The sequence below is a fragment of the Nomascus leucogenys genome, chromosome 18 (genome assembly GCF_006542625.1).
Source record: "Nomascus leucogenys isolate Asia chromosome 18, Asia_NLE_v1, whole genome shotgun sequence".
Taxonomy (NCBI): Eukaryota; Metazoa; Chordata; class Mammalia; order Primates; family Hylobatidae; genus Nomascus; species Nomascus leucogenys.
This window is the reverse complement of record NC_044398.1, coordinates 44,305,026-44,330,781: the sequence shown is the minus strand read 5'-3', so window position 1 is coordinate 44,330,781 and position 25,756 is coordinate 44,305,026. Positions and strand designations below refer to the sequence as shown.

The window sequence follows — 25,756 nt, the reverse complement described above, 5'->3', positions numbered from 1 at the left end:
GTAAGTGAATCAATAATACGAACATGTTTATAGCAGTAATTAAAATAGAGGTAACACTTACCAGTGTGAAAATATCAGAATTCCAATCACACTTGGATCTTCAATGATTGAAGTGTGCATTCCACACAGCAGGGGCTGGTAGATTGAAGATAAATTCCTCCTCCAGATGCGCCATCCTTAGTCAAGTTCTTCCTCATCACCATCCATCAGCTCACACAGTGGGGTAGCTGGCTGCTGTGGCAATTCCACAGTTGTTCCTCCGGTCTTTGGCCATCTTTATGTAGCCATCCATGCCCCACTTTTTACCCCAGCTGAAAGGAGAGCAGGTTTTCCATTTCAGAGGAAGCACATTGGGTTATTAACTTAAACAGTGTGCCAGAAGCCACAGGCTTAACATAAAGAATCAGGAGATGCTGATATTCCTGTTCATCCCTTATAAATTCTTGAGTCAAAACCTGCATATCACTTCAATCCCAGACCCAAAACTGTGACCTTTCACAGAACTGCAAAATCAGAAACAGAAAAAAGATAGGATGTCTTTCCAGCCAGATATGCTTCAGAATTAAGAAAATGTTCAGAATTTAGACATGCAATGGGACAAATACCATATTAATATCCCCAGCATGCTCGTGACAGTATCTTGACGTTACAATCAAACATTAATATTCTGTGTTCTGCCTAAGGGGGATAAAGACTTCTGGGATTTCAGAAATGTGATTAAGGGCTTATGGTATGTAAATACTGATTGCAAAAAAGGATTCCCTTTTGAATTTCAACTATAAGTCTTTCTGGCAATTTATACCTGTTCTTCACCAGCCAACATTTATTGTTATCCAAGTCTGCTCCTTCATAGCTGTAGCCAACCACCAGCATAGCATGATCCAGGCCTTCAGGGTCACAGCGTGGCTCAAAATAAATTCCTGAGAGAATAAAATGAAGGCTGGGTGAGAAGTTCTCGAGGACACCTGACAGTAACCCACCCTGTCACCCACAGGGAGGGAGGCATCTCTAAAATCAGTGAAATGACACACAGTCCAGATCAGGCTTAACAAGATCTATTGTTATCAAGGCTAGGGAATTAGGCTCTCATGCACAACCAGCAGAAATAGAAATTAGCATAAGTCCTTCATAAAAAAACTTTCCTACAGGCATAAAAGACCACTCATTTTTAAGCTTGTAATTCTACTCTAGAATATCAATCTTAAAAATAGCACAGAACCCCAAAATCCTTGACTCAAAAGGCTCTTTTCAGATTTAATCACATAAGTAAAAATCTTTGGAAAAATTCTAAGAATACAACAATTAGAGAATATTTAAGTAAATTAAACTATACTATAAATAACGTAGCTATTTATAAAAAGTTATGCAGTACAGGTACTCATGGAGATACATTCAACGTTATATCAAATAGAAGCATCGGGTATGATTATTGCGTGTATAGAGTCCATCATTCTGGTGTGTCATGGTGGTTTACTTTTTTTCTGCAATAATTTCTATGAAGAAAGATGCTTACCTTTTTTTTATAGAACTGGAAGGAGACATGGCTTGCATCAACAGCAACAGAGATGGGCCCCACAGTTGCCACTGCCTTCGCCAGGTCCTTTTCCCATGAAGGGATGTCCACAAAGCCAGTGTCATTACCAGCAGAATACTTGGGATTGTACCTATAGGTTTTAACCTTTTGAAGGTAAAGAGGGAGGCGATTTGATTACTACCATCCTTCTCCTGGGGAACCTGAGTCGGAACCACAACACTCAGCAGTTTGCGGCATAGAATTTCCAAGTCAACACTGTTACAAATCATCCAAGGGAGTGAAATGTTATTACTAATAGTTAATTTGAAACTGAAAATTAGCTCAGTTCTCTTCAGCGAGACCTCTAGGTTTACTTTCCGCAAGACATTTTTCACAATGGAGACATCTGTATTCTATGTAGAATGGTTTGTATATCCTCCATGTTACACAGAAGCAAGAACAGCTGCATGTTAACCATGTAATCACAGAACTGTGCAAAGGCTGTAATTTATAATGACAACACTGACAGTTTGCAGATAGAGATTCCACCATCTAAAATGGGAATTCTGAAAAGTGTCTGTTATCTCTGAAAGTGTTCCAGTAAAACAAAGCAGGAATGGCAGCAAGAAAAGGAGCTCCATTTACCTTTCCTTCATATGGATAGGATGCCTCAGAGTCCAGGCCTCCATTCTCCTGAACATACCGGAAGGAATTATCCATGAAGCCACCATTGCAGCCCTCACTGCCTGAGGCCCAGAGCAGTCTACCAGATTCTGCTCACTCAGTGAGATAAGTTTGCCTGTTTTCCAGAACATCTGCCCTTCCAGAGCACCAGTTGCACTAAAAGCCCAACAAGAGCCACACTGACCCTGAAAAGAGAATAAAAAAGCTGATATCCACACACACACACACACACACACACACATACACACAGCAAGACTTTTAACAACAGCTCATGTAGCTAAATACTCCTTTAAAAAGTGAACTGCATGTTGCTGCACAGTCTACCATAGCACAAATGTCAATTACTTCTTGGCTTTCCTGGGGTGATGGGAGGTCTGAACCTAACAGTCTCCCCTGATCCTTCACAGGAGCCATGTAGCCTTTCTCTCTCCAGTCCACAGATGTGGGGATCTCAAGAAGCAGGCGTTCCTGGAACTCTTTCCCCTTCCTGTGCTTCTGGTATTGAAAACCATTCATCACCTGCCTGAATTCTTCATTGGTCTTCAAAGAAAAGTAAATAAAATGTTAAGAAGCAAGAGATTAATTTGGTAAAGAACTGAGGAGGGGAAGCACGGAGTTGGGCAGCCCACAGCATACTTACCATGTCTCCAAAGGCAGTTCATGGCCATTGTGAAGCTGTGTTTCCTTTGGCTGTATTCCTGATTGTGCTGCGCAGTCATCTTCATGTTCTTCTCTCACACTGCTCTCCTCCATCCTTCTTCATTCTAAAGACAAACATGTAACTGATGCTCTTCATTTCTTTTTTTTTTTTTTTTTGAGACGGAGTCTCGCTCTGTCACCCAGGCTGGAGTGCAGTGGCACAATCTCGGCTCACTGCAAGCTCTGCCTCCCAGGTTCACGCCATTCTCCTGCCTCAGCCTCCTGAGTAGCTGGAACTACAGGCGCCTGCCACCACGCTAACTTTTTGTATTTTTTTTTTAGTAGAGACGGGGTTTCACCATGTTAGCCAGGATGGTCTCGATCTCCTGACTTTGTGATCCGCCTGCCTCGGCCTCCCAAAGTGCTAGTATTACAGGTGTTACCCGTTATGGTTTGAATGTTCCCTCCAAAACTCATGTTGAAACTTAATCCAAAATATGACAAAATAGAGAACGAGCTTTTTAAAGAGGGGATTGGACCATGAAAGTTCTTCCCTCATGAGTGGATTAATCCATTGATAAGTCAGTGGATTACTAGGTTATCTTGGGAGGGAAACTGTTGGATTTATAAGAAGGGGAAGATAGACCTGAGCTAGCATGTTAGCATACTCAGCCCTCTTGCCATATGATACCCTGTGCTACCTTGGGACTCTTCTGAGAGTCCCCACAAGCAAGAAGGCTCTCAGAAGATATGCCCCATCGACCTTGGATTTCCAAGCCTCCTTAGCTGTAGAAAATAAATTCAGTTCTTTGTAAATTACTCAGTTTTAGGTATACTGCTATAAGCAACAGAAAATGGACTAAGACAGTGGTCTTATCCAGAACTTTGTAAACTAGAATTGGCTGTAATTTAGCTTCAGTATGTATTTTTTTTACAGATTCAAAATAATTTTGTTTTGAACTGTACAATGAAGGAGTGTCATAAGCTTTTCCACATGTAGAGGCTCTAAATATCAGTCTGGCATTGTGATAAAGCAGAGAGTTTAAACCCAATCCTATTTGTGTCCCATGACTGTTCTTTCTGGTTACAGTTCAGAAAGACAGGAATGGATGCGTAACTCAAGGAGAAGCATATAATACACGAGGCTGCTTCTCAAAATTTTGATTTAGAAAATGAAGTATTCTAGTATGTTAATTATAGGCATTTCAACTGAGAAGTCTAATAGCATTGGGCCAGAATTGTCGCAGCAGTCCAAAGCCATGGATAAACTTAAGTTAAAGGGAACAAATACTAACAGCCTTCCAAATTAATCTGTATTGGAGAAGATGATAAACAGATGAATGGGAACTAGAAACCATGCAGACTTGGAACTAGATATAAAACAAACAGCTATCTAATGATTCCTTATTTACTCTGAGCCCAAGATATTCTTGTATCCTTTCAGTTAAACCCATTTTACTAAGGAAATTTAAATAAGATTCTGTCTCTTGCAAGAAAATAACATCTAAGACATCTTCGTATTTAATACTGCTTTAATTTCATTTACAACAGTGGTCCCCAACCTCTTTGGTACCAGGGATTCATTTTGTGGAAGACAATATTTCCATGGACAGGGTTGGGGGGAAGGTTTCGGGATGAAACTGTTCCACTACTCAGATCATCAACCATTAGATTCTCATAGGATCAACCTAGATCACTTGAATGCGCAGTTCACAGTAGAGCTGGTGCTTCTATGAGAATCAAATTCTGCCAATGATCTGATAGGAGGCAGAGCTCAGGAGTAATGCTCACTCCACCTCTCCCATTCTGCTGTGTGGCCCAGTTCCTAAAAGGCCCGGTACCAGTTTGTGGCCCGGGGATTGGGACCCTTGTTTTACACTATAACATTTCCACACGTCTCTCATGGCCTTTCAGATCCACTGATTGTCTCAACTCAAGTCCGGCTACCTGAAAATTTGATTATTTTTTAAAATTGAATTTGAGTATCTTTATGTTGAATACACAGTCTCCACTTTTACACAGCCCCTACTGTCTTACATCATACCTCTCTAGCCCTGGAAGATACCAACTTTACATTCACTTTTCCTGTTTTAGGGCTATTATTTTATCTTCAATTATCAAAATCTATCTACATTTAGATACTTTAACTTGAAAATACATAGTAAACAATTACAGATTATTTAAAATAGCAGTTTTCCCATAAGTATAAAAAAATAAGAACAATAAAAGCAGTATTTGTTGAGTATTTTAAATTGCCAGGCACTGCGCAATGTGCTTTGCTTAAGTAAATGACAAAATAAAAGGTCTTTTGAAAGTTCCATGCTTTAACATTAATAACCATATAAAGATAAGGTTAGACTTTCTATCAAATTAGCAGTTTTTTGAAGATAGGCCTTTTCTGCTATATAGAATCTCCTCAAACCTGAGTGTTCATATTATGGATTATCTAGTATACTCCATAGCTATCAAGTTTGTGTGTGTGTGTTTCTTTCTCAAGCAAGCTATCTTATTTCTCCTTATTTCTTCAGACTTATCCTCTCATTTCTTTTCTTTACTTTTTTTCTTTTTTCTTTTTTTTTGAGACGGAGTTGCACTCTTGTTGCCCAGGCTGGAGTGCAATGGCATGATCTCGGCTCATCGCAACCTCTGCCTCCCGGGTTCAAGTGATTCTCCTGCCCTAGCCTCCCGAGTAGCTGGGATTACGGGTATGCGCCACCACGTCCAGCTAATTTTGTATTTTTAGTAGAGACGGGGTTTCTCCATGTTGGTCAGGCTGGTCTCGAACTCCTGACCTCAGGTGATCCGCCTGCCTCAGCCTCCCAAAGTGCTGGGATTACAGGCATGAGCCACCGAGCCTGGCCCCTAACCTCTCATTTCTAAGGAAATGACAAATTAAGTCTTTTATGCAAATACAGTGTATAGTCATTTAAAAATATTTTTTGTAATAGATGTCTCTGTACATAAATCTATTTAATTTTTTCTCTTTCACAGTAAAAAGGCAATACTGTGTTTTAGTTTCACCAAAAATTTCAGTAGACCAATTGTGTAAAGGGATGCATTTATATGAATTTTTTTGACATAGTAAAAACTAAGAGGGGAAGTTATTAAAATATTTCAGCGTAAATTCCCTTTCCTTGAAATTGCAATCGTCATGTGTAGCTACAATTCTTCAGTATTCCTCTGTAGTATAAGTAGCTACAATTCCTCAGTATAAGAAACACTAAGGTGGAAAATTAATTGTTAAGAGAACAAAGTCATAACAAAACAACAAAACAAAAAAGTAGGATATAGAAACATTAACTAAATATCACTCTTGAAGCTGACATAAGAGAAATTATTGTACTAGACACTGTGGTTCATCATCCAGACCCCATCTTCGTGGGAACACATCAATCCCACACTCATAGGGAATATCAGCAGCTGACCATTCACACCTGTACCTTTCACTAACTATTGCCCTAAGACTAAAATGAACTAACCCAAAATGGTGCCTCCTCTCAGAGAGCAGCCATTGACCCATGGCTGGCTAATGTAGTGATACAAACATGCAACTGCTTTGCATCAATTCGGGACAACTCTGAAAGAGGCCCAGTAGGACTGGCTGAAGACTCAGTTCCAAGTTGTCAAAGTACACCATGCCCAGCTGAATTTACATTGTTTACTATGGGTATGCCCCATGAAGTATTTAGGAATTACATATACTAAACATTATTCATGATTTATCTGAAATGTAAATTCAACTGGGCAACTTGTACTTTTACCTGGTAAATCTGGGAGCTTTTCCTTAGTTGCATCTGCATGGTAGGTAAGCATGTCGGTATGCCCAGACCTCCCTTCTTTGCTTCCTTATAAGTGCGTCCCAGAAAACAAGTATTCATCTCAGAGCCAATAGGCATTGAGGCATTTGATAATCAAACTCCCAAAGTTCAAGGAAAAAGAGAGTATCCCAAAAGCACCAAGAGAACAAACAAACAAACACATAACATACAATGGAGCTTCAGTATATCTGGCAGCAGACTTTTCTGTGGAAACCTTACAGCCAGGAGAGGGTGACATGACACATTTGAAGTGCTGTTTATGGGTCCCTTCGGATTGTAATGGGGAAAACAAGAATTGTAGCAGGAAGAATTAAAAGAGAAGGCTGGGCATGGTGGCTTGTGCCTGTAATCCCAGCACTTTGGGAGGCCGAGGTGGGCGGATCACGAGGTCAGGAGATCGAGACCATCCTGGATAACACGGTGAAACCCCGTCTCTAGTAAAAATACAAAAAATTAGCCGGGCGAGGTGGCGGCTGTCTGTAGTCCCAGCTACTCGGGAGGCTGAGGCAGGAGAATGGCGTGAACGCCAGGGGGCAGAGCCTACAGTGAGCCGAGATTGCGCCACTGCACTCCAGCCTGGGTGAAAGAGCAAGACTCCGTCTCAAAAAAAAAAAAAAAAAAAAAAAGAAAAGAAAAGAGAAAAGATTTTTTTTTTAATAATCCGATCTTTATTTCTATTGAGAGGCAGGCATCCAAATGCTGCTTCTGTCGGGGAGTGAATCTGTAAATTCTTTGTAACTCTGTGCTACCTATTTGTTAACCTGTGTAATTTGTTCTCCTGCTGACTTCTTGCAAACACTTGCCAGTGGGTACCTGAAGCCTCTCACATCTTCTGTGGCATGGACTTGCCTGTATTTAGCATATTCACTCATCTAAAGTGGGAAGAAGAATCTGGCATCTTTTCTCTTTCCCCATCTTGCCATCAAAAGCTGCCTCAATGAGCATATTGCCTTCAGAATTTTGAAAGCAAGAAGCAGGTAACAACTGGCCATGTTTAGCTTCATCTTGAAACTCTTGAGGACACCTATCGAACTTTCCCAAAACTGTCTTGTCATGTATGGTTCCACTGCAGGACAGGTGCAATGCTGAGTGCCAGCAGGAGAGAGATATCCCATTCTTTCCTTCTTGAAATTGCTCCCAGTCTTTTTGAGCTCTCTATTTGGAGGGAGAACTAAAGCGAGTTTAGTTCTCCTTACAAAAGAGAAAATAATTAAAAGCACTCTCACTTAGGTAACTAATTCACTTTCTATATGATAATTCTTAGAATGTCTAGTCCTCTCTTTACATAAGAGTACAGGTAATTGAGGTCAGTGAAGGTTTTAGTTACAGAATTGGTCTGGCTACTTTTATTAAAACCTGCAAAGACTTAACTGTTCTTCTATAATTTAGGGATACTCATCATTTAATAGGGAATAAACAAAAATTTGAGACATAAGGAAATTCTGTATCCATTATATATATATATATATATATAAATTACATATAGAAAAAATGGTTTAGAAGAGGAGTTAATATCAATTTAAAAATGGGAATTTTAAAGCTGGGAATAATACATAGCACAAATATGTATAAGGATTCAGCAAAATATTAGTTGAAACAGGGGGTTAAATAAACTTGAAGTTTAAGAAAGATAAGAAATGAACCCAAATATGCATAAATCTGAGGACAAAATTTGATATTGCTGCTAATAAAAAAGGGAGGGGCATCATATTGGGAGGCTTCATTAATAAAAGTAACAAATTATGAGAACAAATAGTCTTATTATAGTTTATCTGGTGAAGTATTTTAATGAGGCATAGCTGTCTGTTCCATTACCGAACGAGTTTTCTTATGTGTGCTCTGGTAGATTTTCATATGGCTACACTGAAAGATATTCCCAAATGTCTGACTAATAACTCTATATATAGGCAACTGTTCTGAAGGTTTAAAATAAGGAGGTTGGGGTTCATTTGGAAGCAGTGGGAAAAAATGCTAATGCTGGGCTTTGAATTTTATGGATGCTGTAGCTGTTATTTTTCAATTAAATAAATGTTTTATATGCCATGTTTTGTAGCTATTGCAGTTAAACTGTCCTCATCTTTTTGCCCAGCAAAAAACCCATTAAGATCTTCACTGAGATTGATTCTAGGTTTTTTATAAAATTAAAACTTTGCTACTGGTTTCTCAAAAAGGAGTAGAAATGACTTTTCAATGCAAATGCCAGTTTTTGATACAGTGAAATTATTCTGTCTGTAGTGACTATTTGAACTTTTATCAGCAATTGGACACTGAGAGATTTAGTATATGAACACATTTATCCTTAGATTATCTAATACATGCTTTGCACCCTGCACCATAAAACCTGATCTATTTTTAAAGTTTTGGTTGTTCTGAAAAATGAAATGAAATTGTATTAAGTGGCATTTTGACTGGGGAGGAAAAAAAAACTTCACGTGGTTTAAGAGAATGGATGCCGGCAATTGACTGTCTACTGTTTATTCAAAGCTTATAGATTAGCAGCCAGATGTGGCAGAAAGTTGGCTGATTTTTTTATTCACAACAAAAATGATGCTGTGCTTAATGAATGGAGGTTTGTTATCTCAGTAATAAGTAAAAGGAACATGAAAGCCCTTGTGTTTAATGTTCATGCAAATAAGCTATTTGCAGGTGGCTTTTGGGCAGGGTCAAGTATTTTCAAATATTTTTCAAAACTGGGTCAAGTTTTTTAATTGTCAAAAATTACCGGCTAGAGGAAAACCTCCTAAAAACTTTATTATGCTATTTCCCAAGTAAATGAAATGACAAGTCACTTATCATTTAATAAATTACATATGAAAATTCTTTTCCTTATGATTTCATCAATAAATAAATTCCGGAGGATTCTAGATATATTTATTTGGCATCTATTTTTTTAATGTGGTATCAAATTTTGTGGATATTCTTTAATTTAGAGAATCAAATTCTTAAAATGGCATTGAACATTTAATTTAAAATGCCCTTCTTGAACCATACATGTTTATTAAAAAATTATTTTATATAGGTTATCCATTAAAAAACAATTTTCTATATATGTAAACATTTACGATAACTGCTCATTAGTTTGGTCCATATTTATCTACCTATTTATTAAACAATACGAATCATATGCTTTGTAAAAATAAAGGCCTAGTCTAATATTACTCTGTCAGAAATAAAATAATTCAGAGAAGTCTGTATTACAAGACAAAATAAAACAAGATACAAAATGATGAGACTCAAAAAACCATTGCCAAATTTCCAGCTATGACATTTACTCTCCACGTGGCCTTAGGTATCTTACTCTCTTATTTTAACCTTTCTTTGATTACTGTAAAAATAATTTGTTACTAAGAAGCCCTCTTGCTTTAGTAGCTGTGAGTATAAAATTAAGAACATAATTCACAAAAAGTGTTTTAGTCTTCCTGGAAACATTTTAAAATATCAATTAATCATTGAACAATATACAATCGCCTGATCATTTGCTAAGAGAGGGTTGCATTCTCATCTCTGTTCACTTCTGTCCTTTCTGAGACTCATACAGGTATGAGAGCTAGAAAAAAATATTAATGTGTAGTAATTCAAAATTTCTTGTTCATGAATCACTTCAGCAGTGCAAAGAATACTTTGTAATTTTAAAAAGGCGTTTTTATTAATATACTTCTACTATTCTACCCCAATCAACAGCAAATTTACCTAAATCATGAGACTACTGGTACTGCTAATTTTTAGAAAAGAAAGACATAAGAGCTACTATTAAACGCAATGAATCCTTTATCTACAATGAGAATGTCCATGAGTCAGCTCTTCTGACCCTCTGGCCAGTGTTCTGGAGTTACTGATCTGCAACTTTCTAATTGAACTCTAGCTCGGTATGTGAGAGCAGCCATGGGTGAACCAGTGGAGCAAGATTTAAGCCTTGACATTGCCATTAATGATTCACCACCTGTTGCAAGTTCAAAAGTTATTCACACACCAAATTGTGGATGCAGAATTCAGTGAGATAAACTAAGTTAGAAAGATTGGGGGTGAATAGATGTTTGCTAAATCAGAATTGTTAATGATAGAAATCTGTATCTTAACAAAGTTGAGAAATCTTGTCTTCTTAACGTGTATTTATTGACTTCCCAGGATATGTCTTAATGAGGAAACATAGCTTCTGGCATTTATTATTAGAATGATAAGGAATAATAAACCACAGTGATTGAGAGACAGGGAAAGGCAGGGAGACCAAGAGACACAGTAACAGAAGCAGATTAATTGACTGATGAAATAAACTTGAGATAAGAGAGCATAGAGGAGGTTCAAAAGATGGAACCATATAATCCTCTCTATCCGCTCCCACCATCAAGGGAATTAATAGCATATTTTATAATGAATCCCTGATAAATATTAGTCTATAACTGAAAATATATTAAAATGACTATTTCTTAGGGTACAGAAAAATATTAAAACAAGTAAAGTTGCCATAGGATGGAATATTATATTTTCCTGCATGTCTGCTCAAGGCTGAATCCTAATGGTCATGTATGTAGGTAAATTATTCTTTTTACAGCAACTTCTGGGAGGTGGTATTTGGTGCAGTATAAAAGGCAAGGGGTATAGTGAGGGTAAAGTGTAAGTACTTTGATCTTGAGCCTTGACTATATTGGACTTGGGATCTCAGAAATCTTGGGGATAAACAGTGGATTAAATCCATAAATTAGTAAAGTGTTGATTATACAACAGGTAGAACTGTGTGCCACTTTTGGAGGGATAGTCTCCTTTTTAAAAAAAAACAAAAGGCCTTAAAGGCTTCATATATACATAAAGCCTTTTTTAATTACAATAAATACATATTTTTTAATGAAACAATCTGCACATATACAATTCCACTCTCAAGAAAGGCAATTATTTACATAATTATACAGAAATTCCTATAATTATGAAAATAATTGCCTTTCTTCAGAGTGGAGTTGTATATGTGCAGATTGTTTCATTTTAAGAAAAGAAATATTTATTGATTTGATTAACTGAAGTTCTGGACGCTTAAAAATGATTAAAATACACAGATCTACTATCTGTCTTCGTGAAATTTTAATGTCTTATAAGAAATTCAAGCAATAAAGACTACAACATTTATTATTTAACTGCAACATGTGTTATCTATTATCCTAACTGTGGTTAGGAAGCACCATTATTTATTATATCTAAATTAATCAAGTTGTATCCTGTAACAGGTTTCCTGTTAGTCACTCACGTCTTCTAACTTCTGAAGTATTGTTTAAATTACAAGGGAGAAACCTAGACACTACATTTCCTAGGATCTCAGGACAATAGAGCTCCAGGTGAAATTATGCTAAATAAGGGCATGAGTGTAAGATGTGGATGTCACAGTGAAGAGGTTTAGAGCATTTTTCTGGTGACCTCCTGTTTAGGTTTGACCAGCATCTAAAATCATTGTTAGCAACTTTCCCATAATTATTGCGTTTTCAGCCTTTATGAAAATAGCAGCATTTTTTTCCTTTCTTTGCCCATGCACACCATCTAATCATGAGATAAGTCTCTTCTTAGTCCCTATATTAAATACATGATATACATAGATTGGGATCTTTTTCTGACCTGTTCCTGTCTGATACATTCTTCAACTCTAAGATGAGTTCATACTCATCTTCTGAAGCCCCTGGGAAATGGAAATATTTTTTCATATTAGATGTTGGTAGAGACCCATCATTTAATGAACATCTATGTGCCAGGAAATGTACAAGGCACTTAGATACATTATTCATGTAACTCACACAAATGTATCAACAACACAACAAAATGTCTGTATGAAATAATTATTATATCCCTTATATGGAAACAGATGCAGAGAGGAAGATACACTAGCATGTGTAAATAGAGGATTCAAGAATTAAAGATCCATCTGTCCAACTGACTACAAGCTCTTTCATAAAATGCTAATTTCTCTCTTGCTTCTAATTTTCTTATCAAAAATTGTCATCTATTGTTATTGGGTCTATGGGTGGGTAGTGACTCCTTGGTTTCTATTTTGTTCTAGTGGATTACTGTCTTCTTTATTTTTGTTCTAGTGTTTATTGAGAGTCCTAATTAATTAACCTGGCTGCTCTGACTTCCATCAGCTCACCATTGTCTCTTCTCCCAGCTCATAATTTCTGTAACAGAGCTCTAAGCGATGCTAAAGTTCTGCTATATGCTGCCAGTCTCTCCAGATCCGAGTGCCTCTTGTTGGCCAAGTTTACACGCACATGTTTAAAATCTTCTTATTGACTCTATATACGAAGTCTTCACATGCCTTCCTCCTTAAAATAATAGCATTGTGAGAAGAAAAAAAATCATCATTCTTTTTAAAACTAATTCAGGATGTCTAGGTAATACAACAACAAGAAGTGGGGGAATATTTACCTGGTAGTTCTGTCCCTCATTATCATTCTCACTCAGGTATCTGAAAAAAATCTTGCTGCAAAAAAGAAAAAAAAATGTATAGGGTATAAAGAAAAAGTTTGCTTCACATCATAACCATTACCCATCCCATTGCGGAAGGGAAGATTGTACACTACATGATTCCGGGGAGCAGCATTCACATAGACTATAGTGTGCATGGTACATGCAAGAGACCCCATAGTACTACCCGCTTTGTCCTCCTTGTAGACATGCTCACGGATGATCCATGCTCCCTGACCTGGAGTAGTCAAATAAAAGAGTAGCATCAATTTATTATCATTCTTTCCAGACCATTTTCTAGGTATTCCCATTATATATTCCTTCAAACAGAAGGATCTTATTCTGTACATCGCATCTCACTGTACACATTTTCTGAAATCTGAAATCTGAGTATTTTCATTTTATACAGTTTCAGTTGTGATAAGTACCTGACAGACTGACCTGACCTAACTCTCTCTAAGCTAAAACACTCATAAACTAGCACAGAAGCTTTACACGTTTATCCATTTCTCTAATTTACTTATCTATTGTTTCCTGAAACATCTATTAATCTTGCAGTTATTTGAGATGACTGTGAGCTTACTATTTGCCAGTGATAGCATGAGCACCTTGGTTTAGTCTAGTGGCTGGCATTTATTTTCCTAAACTCTGGCAGCAAGTTTAGCTGTGAGCATATTTTTTATCAGAATAATCATCCATCTTTAACTACATGTGAGGAAAGTACTTTCTTATATTGCATTACACATTTTTATATGGCCACAGAAATCCTTACTTAATCTGACAAAATTAAGGTAGATTTCTTTCTTGTAAGGTCAAGGAAAGAATCATTCTGTACTGTTTCCATGGAGATGTTTCTCCTTTTCTCAATTGCCAATTGTCTACTGTGTGTCCTGGGTTCCTTCTTCTCATATGTCATGAGGATTCTCACCCCAGCATTCTGCTCCTCTGAGTCAAAGCCCTTGACTTTTCACTTCTCAGTTGTTTTGTTTGTAGTTTTTTTTGCTTTTATTTTTCTTACCCTATAAATGCTATGGCAGTGTATGTAAAAATTTACCCATCTTTTAGTTTATATTTGTTATCACACTTTATTCATATAGCAAACCATACAGGAAATGAATATAAGCAGATCTTTCTTAGTAGGAGGTAGAAGTAAAATTTTGTTTAGAATAAAAACAGAAAAAAAGAGAATCAAATTCCGTATCACCAGTTTACTTCTGAATGCCGAATAAGTTTCCACTTATGAGCTTGCTACTGTACACAACTCAAGGGCTTGTAAAAAATTGTCTAAATGATAGTGGTTAAGGACGTACTTTAGGCTAGGTTACTTTAAAAAAATATATCATCACTTCTGCCATCAAAAGTGAATTTGGGCCGGTCGCGGTGGCTCATGCCTGTAATCCCAGCACTTTGGGAGACCAAGGCGGGTGGATCACGAGGTCAGGAGTTCAAGACCAGCCTGACCAACATGGTGAAATCCCGTCTCTACTAAAAATACAAAAATTAGCTGGGCATGGTGGCGGGCGCCTGTAATCCCAGCTACTCAGGAGGCTGAGGCAGGAGAATTGCTTGAACCTGGGAGGCGGAGGTTGCAGTGAGCCGAGACCGCGCCACTGCACTCTAGCCTAGGCGACAGGGCGAGACTCCGTCTCAAAAAAAAAAAAAAAAAAAAAAAAAGAATTTGATGTATCCCAGCTACTCGGGAGGCTGAGGCAGGAGAATCCCTTGAACCCGGGAGGCAGAGGTTGTAGTGAGCCAAGACTGTGCCACAGCACTCCAGCCTGGGCGAAAGAGCGAGACCCCCTCTCAAAAAAAAAAAAAAAAAAAAAAAGAGAGAGAATAAACAACACATCTCACGTACACACCCACCCCCAAGCAACAAGTGATGAACAAATGCCCTCTTACCCCAAATACCAAATACCCTCTTACCCCGAATACCAAACACACAAAAATCCAATCTGTCTCCTTCTACCAAAGGAATTTTAGATAGTCACTTTCTCATAATTACCTTAAGCTCCCTGACTTGCTGCTCGTCCTTTCTCTGGCAAAATCCCATCCCTCGATGAGCCCCACTTTGTGTTTGCTCAATGACACCACTCAGCTGAACCAGAAAAAATATCAAAAAGTGGTCAGAGATATCATCATAAATTCAAATTACTTACACAAAAAATTGGCCCTAAATGTTTCCAGAAATCAATAAAAGTTGTGTTTCTCCAATGACATCATTTCTTCAGAACCCGAACATGTATAATCTATTTTTCCTATGTTCTTCTAACATTTATTCAACTTCTCTCATCTGATATCTTGCCAAATCATTCAAAGAGAATATATATCCCATTCTCTCAAAGAGAATATATATTCCCATCACCTGAGAAAATAATATGCACAGGATGCGCCCACCTCACCTTTCTCAGCCTCATCATGTCAGAAAAAGTACCCCTCCTTTTGTCACAACGCAAATCTGAGATAAAAGATTTAGATGGCCTGTAATTCCAGCACTTGGGGAGACCAATGCAGGCAGATTACTTCAGTCTAAGAGTTCGAAAGAAGCCTAAGCAACTTAGGAAACTGCATCTCTCAAACAAATACAAACCATTAGCCTAGCATGGTGGTGTAGTGGCACATGCCTGTAGTCCCAGCTACTCAGGGTGGGGAGCACTGAGGTGGGAGGATCACCTGAGCTGGAAGGTTGTGGCTGCAGTGAGCCGTGATCACGTCACTGCACTCCAGCCAGGGCAACAGATATTTTTAAAAGGATCTTCTCTGTTAAAAATAATCAAATAAACAGGTGGCCATGAGGCTGAGGTGGCGGCAGTGCACTCAATTCCTCCTTAAATAAACCAAAATTTGACTCAGTGTAAATAATAAAAGGAAACTTAAGCTTAACCAATCAGAAACCACCAACTAACATCTAACTAGAGACTTTCCACTGTAATGTTCCAAATGAGGCCACTGCTCCACTTTACCCAATCAAGTATTTTATTTTTCTTCCACATTCACCATATAAAATTCTTCCCCCACCCTCCCTAAGCCTCTCTGTTGGACCCCTGAGCTGCTTGCAGTCTGGGGCTGCCTAGTTTATAAATTTCTGATGCTCAAATATATTTTCTAATGTTTCAAAGTGCCTCTGGTGTAGGAGGTTGTTCGTGGACTGACAGGAATTGAGGCCATATGAGACAGGAATTGAGAGTGTACAGGAATTGAGGCCATATGAGATCTCTGGACTCTGCACTCCATTTTGCTGTACACTCAAAACTACTCTAAAATAATAATATATCTTTAAAAATCTACAACTATCATGTAGCCCTTTTCAAGTCTCCAACTGGTTGGAGCCAGTTCGATTAAAGCTCAGAAAAAGCGGGTTAATAAGCTAGTTCTGACCCAACTGGCAAGAAGAGGCAGGAAAGACCCAGGCCAGGGGAGTATATTGCACATGCATGCACCAGGAAACTGGAGGAAGCCTGGAGGCCCTTTAGCCTGGTCCTGAGCCTGCTGAAACTGCAGTTACAGGCACAGATGCCTGGGGCACCAATCTGAATCTGCCAACATCCAAGGCCACATGACCACAAATGCGCAGAGTCTCCTCTGCGATTGGTAGCTAAGGATGTTAGGCCATGATTGGACTAGGATGGGAGATGAACTGAGAACTACAGATTCTGTAGGCTTTTGTTGTCTCTTTCCACCCCCAGGCAACAAGTGATGAACACACACACACACACACACCCCATAGTGACTAACAGGATCTCCCTCCAGGGGATTTGCAGAGAGGGGAGCAGAAAACATCCCAGGAGCCTTTCACAGCTACTTCCTTGAGCCCCCTTTCAGACAGTGCCATCTAGACCTGTCTCAGCCCAAGCATCACCACCCTGATATGCAGAAGCTGGCATCCTTACCTGAAATTCAACATCAAGAAATGATCTCTTCTACTCAACACTGATAGAAATATCTCTAAGCAACATCATCATTGGCAGGGGTGGAGTGGGGGAGTTTCTTAAGAAGTGAGGTGTCTGCCTACCACCTAGAGAACCTGGAAATTTCCATCTGTGCCACAAAGTCCAAATCACTGGCCATTGCCCCAGTGTATGGCAGATTAGAACATCTCTCCATTAGATCTGGGTTTCTATTCCATTGAGTGAAACGGCTTTTCTATTACAGGAACAGAATAAGGGATCAAAAGGGTCTTACAACTGAACTCCAGTGTACAGTCTGCACAGACACTAGGCTTGTGCAAATATGACACAGCGAGGTCCCAGGACCCTTAAGCCAGCTCAATGTACTGAGTTTCAGGAAACAGTGAGATACATTCAGCAAAACAGTGGGCTTCATGCTGAAAGAAGTCAATCCAGGTAAACACACATCTCACACACACACACACACACACACACACACACACACACACACAGATACCTTCGTGGCCAATAGGTCCTCTCACCAAAAACCTGCGATCAGGAGAGCAGAAAGCCTCCCAGGGGTCCACCACTGCCCTTTCTGGAGCCCCTTATCAGCCAGCCAGCCCCAGGACAGCACTGTCTGATCCTGGTCCAGCCCAAACCGCCATCACCCTGTGATGTGGGAGCTGGCCACTTCACCAGAACCTCTGTGTCAGAAAAATTTCTCTTCCTTTTAAAATGATGAGGGGGAACCTTCAGACAGTGTCCTGATTAGGGTGGTTGGAGAGGGGGGTTTCCCAGAAAGTCAGGCAGGGCAGGGCTGAAGCCCTCTGGGTTACCTGAGTGCTTTTGATATGAAGGCAGGTAAGACTGGACAGGTGGGGGTGTTAGTGAGGGGATGGTCTAGGGTGTGCTGAAGAACTCCACTTGGGCTTTGCACACCAGGGAAAATGACCATAAAACATCCCATCTTCACTGCTCAGAGAAGGCTAGATCTGCTGTGAGCTAGAAAGCCATGTGGGGGCAGCTGATGAGTCATCAAATGGGAGAAATCTGAGAGCCATGTGTTCCACAGGCCTCTGGTCCTTGTTCAGACAGCAGGGCACTGTGCGATGTGGCTCCTTGGCCCTTTCCAGACACCACCTTGATTGCCTGCTGCAGGGAAAGAGACTGAAGCCCAAGAATGGGGTCTTGCTCACCATAGGATGATGGCTCAGTGTGCAGAGCTGAGCTATGGCCCAAGAGGCAGAAGGTGGGGATGACCCAGGCTGAGCTGCGGGAGCCAACTGAACATGCACTTGCTAAGAAGCTGTGGGCTAAGATGCCTTGGGACCCCAGTCTGGGTCTAGAATTGTAGCAAAACAGGCTACTGGTAAAAGTTCTTGGGGAGCCAACTCACTTCTGCTGTCATCCGTGGGCAGACAAACCAAGCCCCACCACTTCCCACTCCCTCTGAAAGCCACCTGCCCCTCTGATCGACCACACCACAATGGTGTCACTCTGTAAGGCACAGGCAGACAACGCATCCAGCCATGCACACTCCAGGGCCCACACATGTCCAGAATACACTGATTCTTATTGAGACTCCACTCTTCCAACTCAGACAAAAGCTCCCCAATCTCCTCAGCCACTCCCAACAACTAGAGGCCTGAAAACTTTCACGCATGCTGCTACGGTCTAAAGCACTCGTGGCGGTTTTGATTTTCATTTTCCTGATAATCAGTGATGTTGAGCACCTTTCCATATGCCTTTTCACCAACTGGATGTCTTCTTTGGCTAAATGTCTATTCAAATCCATTGCCCATTTACAAATCTGCTTTTTTGTGGGCTTCTTGATGTTTCTCTCTTTTTTTTTCCTATTTATTTATACAAGTTCCTTAGGTATTTTGGATATTTTTTTAAATGATTTTCAATTCCACTGCCCAGTTATAAATCCGTCTTTTTTTTTTTTTTTTTTTTTTTTTTTGAGACAGAGTTTTGCTGTTGTTGCCCAGGCTGGAGTGCAGTGTGGTGCGATCTTGGTTCACAGCAACCTCCACCTCCCAGAGTCAAGCAATTCTTCTGCCTCAGCCTCCTGAGTAGCTGGGATTACAGGCATGTCTCACCATGCCCGGCAAATTTTTGCATTTTTAATAGAGACAGGGTTTCTCCATGTTGGTCAGGCTGGTCTTGAACTCCCGGTCTCAGGTGATCCGTCCACCTCGGCCTCCCAAAGTGCTGGGATTACAGGCGTGAGCCACTGTGCCCGGCCAATTATCCCTTTTTGTGTTTTTTTTGGGGGGGTGGGGGGAAGAACAGAGTCTTGCTCTGTCACCCAGGCTGGAGTGCACTGGTGTGATCTCGGCTCACTACAGCCTCTGCCTCCCAGGTTCCAGCGATTCTCCTGACTCAGTCTCTCGGGTAGCTAAGATTACAGGCGCGCAACACATGCCCAGCTAATTTTTGTATTTTTAGTAGAGACGGGGTTTCACCATGTTGGCCAGGCTGGTCTCAAACTCCTGACCTCAGGTGATCCACCCATCTCAGTCTCCCAAACTGTTGGGATTACAGGCAGGAGCCACCACTCCCAGCCCCATTTTGTGTTTTAACATCAGTCAACACTCCTATTTTAAAATAATAACAATGAATGGCGGTACCTTAGAACAAGGGAATTATACATCTTTCTCTTGTCCTAGTGCAGACATTTTGTCTATAAAATGTTATTCACAGATGAATTCATGAGAACATTGCTGTGAATTTTAAATCCATATACAAGTGTATGCTCATTCATGAATATTTCATTAAAATAAAACTAATAGCAAAAAAGAATTCCAGAGTTGAAGCAGTTTCAGGAAAAAGGAGTTGGCAGTATGAAGTAAAATAGCAAAAAATGTTTTTTTTTAAATGGGTATATTTGTGTCTACAACTTTTTTTTAATTATAGCATTAGACAATGTGTATATATATACATATATAAAGCAATGGAAGTGGCATTGTTTTCATACTAGTCTAGAATATTAAAATATGTGTAATATGTGATCAGCAAAATAATGGCCCCCCAAAGATGTCCACAGATTCCTAGAACATTACATGAAAACGGTACATCATGCATGTGATTCAGGTAAAGACCTTGATATGAGGAGACTACTCTGATGCTATGGAATGAACGTTGTGTTCCATCGATGTTCATGTGTTAAAATCCTAACCCTCAAGGTGATGGTATTAGGAGGTTAAGCCTTAGGGGAGACTGCCCTCATGACTGGGATTAGCGCCCTTATTAAAGGCACAAAGGAGCTTTTTTGTTCCTCTCACCATGTGAAGACACAGCAAGAAGGAAGCCTCTGTGAGAAGGCAGACCTTCACCAGACACCAAAACTGCTGCCACCTGGATCTTGCACTTCTCAGCCTCCAGAGCTGTGAGAAACAAAGTTCTGTTGTTTATAAGCTACCTGGTCTAATGCATTTCCTTGTAGCAGCCTGTATGGATTAGGACAGTGGGCTCATGTGGATGATGACGGTGTCTCCATTCAGGACTAAGTAAGCACATGAGTCCTTAACAGTGGAAGAGAAGGGGGAAGGAAAGAGCCACAGAGACATGTGGCCATAGAAGAAGGGTCCATGAGATGCAAGGCTGCTAATGGTGAGAGTGGAGAAAAGCCCAAAGCCAAAAAATGCAGGCAGACTCCAGAATGTGGAAAAGGTGAGAAAAAAGATCCCCTAGAGCCTCTAGAGATGAAGGTAGCCTTTCCACCACCTAGATTTTAGCCCAGTGAGATCCACATCACACTCTGACATACAGGAGTGTAATAAATTTGTTTTACGCCCTGACATAGTGGTAGTTTGTTGTAGCAGCAATGGACTAGTAATATATAAATATATATATAAACACACACACAAACACTACCCCCCCACCACACACACACACGTAACTATATATATCCTGCCCTTCAAAATTGAAGCAGACAAACTATACATTAGCACTAACTTAGCTGGGTGTGGTGGCACATGCCTGTAGTCCCAGCTACTCAGGAGGCTGAGAGGGAGGATCACTTGAGCCCAGGAGTTTAAGATCAGCCTGGGCAAACATACTGAGGCCACATTTCAAAAACAAACAAACAAAAAACACAACAAATCTTTGATTAAGCTCATTTCCCAAATTTGAAGAGAAGACAATTACTAGATAAAGAGAAGAAAAGAGAAAGGTAGAGCTGCTGACTTCTGTGGTGGAAGCACAGGCACAGGCCCAAACATACTCCTGTCCTCCTGGCTTTCCTGTCCCTTCTCATAAGGGACACAGGAACCTCTCAAACTGAACCACGGATCACAGACCCATACTCAGAACTCAATACAGTTTTGTTCTATGATGTTTTACCTGTGTCCTTGTTTCTGCCTCCCATTCCCAACTCCCTTACTCTAGTTGGAAAAAAATGGCTATTACCAAATATGAGTACATCCTCATGTACTAATGCCAACTGATCACCAGCTGGTTTTCTTCTTTTACAAAGTCATAAATCTTTTTAACACATCTTCCAAGCAATAGAATGTTATTTTCCAGTTCATTAACACAAATTCTATTTTTAAAATGAAGACTTCACAAGTTGACTTAAATAACATATTAACGAAAACAGACTGGCCATGGTTCAAACTGACATTTTAATTAAATGTGATGATAGGTTGAGTAACCTAGCAGTACTCTAAAATGACTTTTGGTTATGGCTTTTTCCATAATATGTTTAGGCTGAGGCATCCCTAAATGATTCAATCGTAATTCCCCTTCTTAAACATGAGATTTATCTTTACAAAATAATTTATTTTCTTAAAATTAAAAGCTAATTCTATAGTTCATGCATACATAATCTCAGTAGATATCAGCTGTATGTGTACACACATACATACAGGTATTTGTATATACACACATTACATAATTTAAAAAAAACTTATTAGTAGGGTACAACCATGAAGGCAAAGAGGCTTTGTGTAATGTGATGGAAACACAATTGCAGGACAAACAACAGGCTGCTGTGAGGGCTATATTTACCTTTTCTGCTGTAAGACTTGGAAAAACATGGATAGTGGATATTTAATCCCCAAAACAGAAATTTCAGGGTGCAGAAAACTTCCCACAATTTTTACAGAGAATATCAATACAAAGGCATTCAATGCAGGGAATATACAGTGTGACAGTATAGAAAAATAAGCAGGTTGATAGTTTAGATTTATGAGACAAGAGACAGAAAGAGTAGATGATGCCATAATTCTGTTATGGAGTTATCAAAATTTTTCATTTTATATATGGTCAGGTGCTTTCAAATGTCAATGAGAAAAATATTTAAAGGAAGAATCAAATCTAAGACGTGGAGAGATCTTTATAAAAATGACCTTCAGGCCAGGCACACTGGCTCGCACCTGTAATCTCAACACTTTGGGAGGCCCAGGTGGGCGGATCACAAGGTCAGGGGATCGAGACCATCCTGGCCAACATGATAAAACCCCGTCTCTACTAAAACACAAAAAATTAGCCGGGAGTGGTGGCATGTGCCTGTAGTCCCAGCTACTTGGGAGGCTGAGGCAGGAGAATTGCTTGAACCTGGGAGGCAGAGGATGCAGTGAGCTGAGAGTACCACTGCACTCCAGCCTGGTGACAGAGCAAGACTCCATCTCAAAAAAAAAAAAGAAAAAAAAATTACCTTCATTCTGAGAAGGTATAATTATCAACACATTGTCGAGCACAACTATGCACACATGCACTTCCAAATTCACAAGCCATGCTCGTGCACACACTGATGCTTCTAGATTCCTTTTTTGAAGAGACGGCATCTCGGTGTGTCACCCAGGCTGGAGAGCGGTGTTAGGATCATAGCTCACTGCAGCCTCAAACTACTGGGTTCACGTGATCCTCCTACATCAGGCTCTTCAGTAGCCTGAACTACAGGAATGAGCCGCCATGCCCAGCCAATGTTTTCATTTTTTTGTAGAGATGAAATCTTGCTATATTTCCCAGGCTGGTCTTGAACTCCTGGCCTCAAGGAATCCTCCTGCCTTGCTCTCCAAACGTGCTGAGATTACAGGTGTGAACCATTGTGCCCAGCCACTGGATTCTTTATTAAGAAGAAAATTTGTTTGCTGACATGTAGGCAACGAATTGATAAATAATAGTTCACAAATTACTAATTTACAAGTCAATATAAATGAGGTGAGTAAACACAAAAATAACAGCATAAATAAACAGTTTATGACTTCACGTTTCTTTTTCTCCTTTAAAATGTAGCTCTGACAGAGACTACTACTTGTCCATTCCATGGAAAAGTCAGAGGTGGTTAAAATGTCAGAGGTACACTTACTAATACTTTGCTGCCTTTTGTGTAGCTTCCTTTCAGTACTTCACCAGTTGGGATTGACACACCTCTCCAGCTGGGTTCAGGAGCCAGACAGGAGCACACAGAACGGGGAATCCAAAGCCATCTCTGACACTAAAAGCAATGAAAACAAAAATAACCAAACATATTATCAAGAAACAAACAAGAGATTGATATCAAGTAGAGCAAGAAGAGAAGAAAGCATTTAATCTGCCAGGCTTTCATTCTGACAAAATAATTTACAACATGCATGTCTCTATCTGACATGAGTGAATAGAAAAAGAACCCAAATACCCAGTTGAATTGCAAGATGAAAATGAAAAAGAACTCTTGCTTATTCACCAGGGTACAATCTAATCTGGGCTACTGAAACACTTTCATGCACTGATTCTATGTAACACATGCTTTATTGACATTCGGAAATGGGATTTCTTGCTTTGATTTAAATATACTTCCTTGGATTTCTTGCTTTAAGTATACTTTCTTAAACATATTCACAGATACATTCTCAGTACAGATTTTCAGGTGTAAGTAACTACTTCTGCTTTTGATAGACAGTATAATTGGTGAAATAAGCTATACTTCCATGTAAATGTGAGAGTACAAGGTAAGACTCCGGAGTCAAGTAAAACATAACAGTCAAGAAAATAAAAAGGTGACAGTAACTGGGCAGTGGTGAAATCTTGTGTGTGGAAAGAATGAATCTGTAAAACTGTTCTTTCCTAAGAGTTCAGCAGGATTTGGACGATAGAGAGCTTTGTATACAAGGGTTCCAGTTCCACATAGTTTAGGTCTAATTTCAAAGGCAACTTCTAGTGCAACCTGTGACTCACGCTGTCCTAAAATGCCATATGTAAAGGGTCTAGAGATAACCCACAGGCAGCGCTGTGAACCCCTGATAGCAAGCCTTTCCAGATAAATACCAGGTCAGTGTCTACAGGTGATGACACAGAGCAGAATATCTGAAAAATAATACTTCTTCGGCCAATGGACTGCCAGTCACTATTATTTAGTGTAAAATACTATATTACATATGTGTAATTTTTTAAATTACAGTGTTTCACAATGAAGCAATTAAATATAAAAACCAAATGTTTGGCCAGGCGCGGTGGCTCAAGCCTGTAATCCCAGCACTTTGGGAGGCCGAGGTGGGCGGATCACAAGGTCAGGAGATCGAGACCATCCTGGCTAACACGGTGAAACCCCGTCTCTACTAAAAATACAAAAAATTAGCCGGGCGTGTTGGCGGGCGCCTGTAGTCCCAGCTACTCGGGAGGCTGAGGCAGGAGAATGGCGTGAACCTGGGAGGCGGAGCTTGCAGTGAGCCGAGATCGTGCCACTGCACTCCAGCCTGGGGGACAGAGAAAGACTCCGTCTCAAAAAAAAAAAAAAAAAAAAAAAAAAAACAAATGTTTATTCAGCTTAAAGGCAACTTAGAAATACTGATGCCAGATAGAAAGTTGCTTTAGCCCCAAGTCAGGGTCAGGTGTTTGGAAATGCCACAACTAAACCAACAAAGGGATCTTGAGGCATAATAAGCATTCATACATTTTCAGCTATACCTCTGCTTGTCTTGAATATAAAAACCTAAGCTGCAGTTATGCCACAGCACAGAATGTGTTATATTTTACATCACTGAGCCTTAGTTTACAAATGGTAACAAACAGGGAAGGTAAACTGTGAGGTTTCCTTAAGGAGCTATTACTTCCAACAGACTCAAGAAAATCTTTGCCAAATGTCCCTGGTACATAGCTCCTCCCCACTGATGGGCTCAATGGGGAGAAGCTATGCACATGTCTTAATATGCATATGCTCAATGGCAATACAGGATTCCTAAGGCAAAGTAAGGCATATAAATGACACAGCACACTGAAAAGACTGTAATGTTACTTCAGAGTGTTGCAAAATAAAGACCACAGATGAAAGTTTAAGTTCATTGAAGCATGTAATCATGTATATTTCATTTGTGTGTTTTAAAGTCTTATACTGCTTACATTCTTATGTGGGAAAATATATCTTGTTTGTGCTTTATGGAAGAAATGTAAACAGGCAAAACTAATTTTACAACTCAAATCACCAGATGTTAATGGCTGGTATTTCAACCAGAAATCTGAAAGATAACATCTATGTCATTGTGATACCAAATATCAGTGACAAGGAAGATTTGATTTGTGGTATTTAAGTGTAGTCCTCTGGAACAAATGACTTGGTTCACAGGCATCACGCCCACTGCTGAACTGCCATGGCCTGACAGCCTGTCTTATCGGCCAAACTGCTCATTAGGTTTGGCAATCTTCACCTGTGCCTCCAGCTTATATTTCAGCAAGTAATACACATCAGTCTGCTTTTATCGTCTTCTGCAGTGAGCTTCCAACACTCCTTTAGCAGTATGGTGCCCCTGCATCTGCAATCCTCATGTCATTGTATGTCATGTGTCATGACC

The 25,756-nt window shown here is 39.8% G+C and overlaps 2 pseudogenes; both read right to left on the bottom strand.

Moving 5' to 3' along the window:
- Positions 1-211: 211 nt before the first annotated feature.
- On the bottom strand, positions 212-2,955 carry LOC100585562 (annotated as a pseudogene).
- A 9,778-nt stretch (positions 2,956-12,733) lies between these two features.
- LOC115831158 overlaps positions 12,734-25,756 on the bottom strand; it is a 41,610-nt pseudogene continuing 28,587 nt past the window's right edge.